This window comes from Octopus bimaculoides, chromosome 18, assembly GCF_001194135.2.
Source record: "Octopus bimaculoides isolate UCB-OBI-ISO-001 chromosome 18, ASM119413v2, whole genome shotgun sequence".
Lineage (NCBI taxonomy): Eukaryota > Metazoa > Mollusca > Cephalopoda > Octopoda > Octopodidae > Octopus > Octopus bimaculoides.
In genome coordinates, this window is record NC_068998.1 from 8,303,547 (window position 1) to 8,307,141 (window position 3,595).

General features: G+C 35.7%; 1 pseudogene; it reads right to left on the reverse strand.

The window, feature by feature from the left end:
- Positions 1-1,373, reverse strand: part of LOC128249918 (uncharacterized protein DDB_G0271670-like) — a 2,281-nt pseudogene extending 908 nt beyond the window's left edge.
- Between the last annotated feature and the right edge of the window lie 2,222 nt (positions 1,374-3,595).

A 3,595-nucleotide genomic window follows, 5' to 3' on the forward strand; every position in this document is an offset into this window, starting at 1 on the left:
TTATAACAGTGCCGTGAAAGAAATTGACTGTCAGAACGCAGAGTGGAAACAGTACCCGAAGGGCCCAAAGAACCCAGTGCTTTAGATTGGTAGGCCTCGTATCATCTTACTTTATGTATTTTGTCAGCATTGAGAATGTAGGATTTGATTCTGTGCTGTAATCGAAAATCTTTACGTCTCAACACTGGGTTCTCCACTTGATAGTCAGTAATGCAATTCCTGCTAAGTGCAATGTGGAAAGCTGAGGGCACTTTTCTCGAATGTTTTGCAAAACATTTTTTCTCTTTTATTTGTTTGCCATTCGATTGTGGCTATGCTGGAGCACCGCACTTATTCTGTAACCCTACCACTTATTCTGTCGGTCTCTATTGCCGAACCTTGTAATTAATAGCTTCATTCAAAATGTGAAACTGCTTTTCTTGCGTTCCCTTTGTTGGGACTTTATAAACCTATTTATATTAGGATTATGCACACAACTTATTGTTATACTTTACTAGATAATCCTGTTATCATTCATTGAATATTAAGTATTAATCTCTATAGTTATATGATACACTAAATTTTTATATTCCTTTTTCGTATAAACTTTCTAAGTCATATTTTGCATGGTCCCTCTAAATATATTCACCATGCATTTTTCGATTTCTCTTCTAAATACATTTACCTCCCGGTTAACGATATCACAGCATATCACTGATACGGCCAGCGTATTGATGCCTATCAACAAACTCCTTGCTTTTCTCTCCGTTTCAATTCGCAGTATATAGCTTCTGCGATGTATCTATGTAACCATGTTTTTCTTTACGTGTTATTCTAAGAATAATGCAATGATTCCTAAAGTATGAGTATTGGTTGTTCTTATTTCTGTTTCTATATCTAGCATCATACCCATCGTGTAGATAATTAATTGTCCTTTCTTCATTATTCCCTTGGCGAATTTCCCTAATCTAAATTTCATATTTATTCTGCTAATGAAACCATCATGTACATTTTCGCAGCTGTACATATACTCGTTTATCTTGAAGTAAGCTATAGACTTCAAATAAAAAATGATTGATTATTTCCCTATAGCATTTGTATTCGAGTCTCACCTGGTTTAATATGTTAGTTAAAGGTGTTATCACAAAGCAGAGAAGAAGTTGGGAGAAAGAGCTCACTTGAAATATCTATATTTTAAAGAGATGTTCGTTTTACAATTCATTTTTGTATTCTGCAGAATATTATTTCCATTACACATAATGTATTTATCGCTTATTCTTATCATCTATATTACCATACCGCAAGCTAATATTTCCAAAAACAATAAGCACTGAAAGGATTATCTGGTAGACAATCCATTCCATGCTCAGAGCACTTTCCGCATCAGTGGACATTGGTTATATCTTCACTGATCTGAACCTTTGTAGTATTACTTCTAATCTTTAAAGATATTTTCCTTTAGTATTTTAACGATTTTTCACCGTTATTATTCAGAAGATATAAAAAGCATGTAAGACTTTGAAAACTTTAAGAAACAATTCTATTACTCTGTAGATTTCATGTGTTTTGTGTTTTTTGTCCTTGTGTTCCTTTAGTCGAGAGGATAAATATAGTTCCTCACATCCTCAAACAGAGGTCAGTCAGATGTTGTCTCCAGCTGCATAAGTATCATATAAACTGTTTACCCTAACATCGAATGGATCCCAGCTAAATATTGTAGTCAAAAATTACCAATAACGCCACCACCAAATTGTTTGCTTATTGCCTCGCCTACGTTTTGCGTTATTACGGCTTCACTCTGTTGTTCAGCGCTGGGCTATTTGTTTTAGCTATTCTCGTCCGTATCGATTCATTCACTGTCCATTACCATGCCTCATATCCCTTTCATGTCTCTTGCAGTAGGAACTACATTAACTTCTGTTTCATCGTTGCCTAAATATTGTGCAGCACTATATCAATATGTTAACATCGACATTTGACAAATAAAACAGAAGTGATGCATATAACACCACGTAGTTTCTCGCAGGCGCGTTGCAACTGAACAAGCATGATAAATACAACCTATCAAGAGTAATCTATCATTGAATCTAAAAACTACGTATATCACAGGAATCTAAAAAGTAACATAAGAAAAAAATCGTGTAAACAAGCAGAGATACCAGCCATATTATCTCCTCATCATTTTCTACATTTTCTAAAGAATTGTAGCTACTCCAATTACATTGCGAATATAGTTTTGCTTACCAATAATTATATAAACGCACAGAGAAATCGCAAGCACTGGTGTGCTTGCGATATTGTGTGATAGATCATCTACTGACACTCGCTATAGGCGAATCGGCTATTAATTTATCTTCTTGTCTGAGAATTCACATTTAGCAAGAAATTAAGTTTAACAGCAAGCAATCACGACCTGCTTAATAATAAAAATGCATTAGATGGGTAAAATGTCACCATTTTATATTTTTAATTTCACGCATGCACGCTGTTTGTTTTCGATTTCCTCGACAACACAGTATTGTAGGGTCAGTTTGGTACTGTCTGTGAAAAAAACAGCACCATGACAAAATTTAAGAGTGTTTGGGTGTCAATTTGAGGACAGTGCAATCTGAGAAAATGTACCGAAAGTGATAACACTTAAATATCCAGTAAACATTTTGGTGATGTCAACGTTATACTTCCATTCATCTTCCCACACGGCTGCAGACTCAACATGGATGCCTATATCAAGTGCCTGGAGGAGGTAGTGCTGCCCTGGGCCAAGAGGGGGGCTGCTGGAAGACCTTATGTCTGGCAACAGGACTCTGCACCATGCAACATAAGGAGAACCCATTCATGGTTGTCAGACAATTTCTGCGACCGCATCACCACTAACATCTGGCCACTTAACACCTCAAACTGCAACCTCTCCAACCTCCTTGTTTATTATGTGTGGGTCGCAGTTAAGTGAGAGACCTACAAATTTCTCGGTAATACCAAAGTTGAACTGAATCCAAGGATTATGGCAGCATTCATCAACTTAAACAAGGATACAGTACAGAATGAGTTGCGGTAGTAGAAGCCAATAGCGATTTTATTGAGTAAATTTAATCTTAAGTATTTCAAGATATTTTTATGTAATTTTAGTAAATATATCTGTTAAAAGGGATATCAAATGTTATTTTCATTTTCTAGTAATTAAAACATTTTATTCACCGCACCCTGTACAAATGTGGGCGTGTGCTTGCGCGGGCGTGTGTAATTGAAAAAAATTGATGTCAACAATAAGCGGTACAATGAATATATAAAACAGACGCACACCACATATAGAAGAAAATTTGCCCCCCACACACCCAGTGAACTATCACAGCATTCAAATACACGAAAATCGAATATACTCAGAATACAATATAATTCAAACAAATTCACTATTCAATACGACATTCTTACTCCCAAAATCCAAATCCAAGGGAGATAATTACGCAAGAGTAGAGCCCCTCGAATTATTGTTTTCTTCATGAGACTTTTCAGGAACTCATGAGATATTTCACGAACAACATTCCTCTGTGTTGTCGGCTTGAAAATTTGCTAAGAAATTAAGATATTTATTTTAATATAAAACCAATCGTAGCCTTAA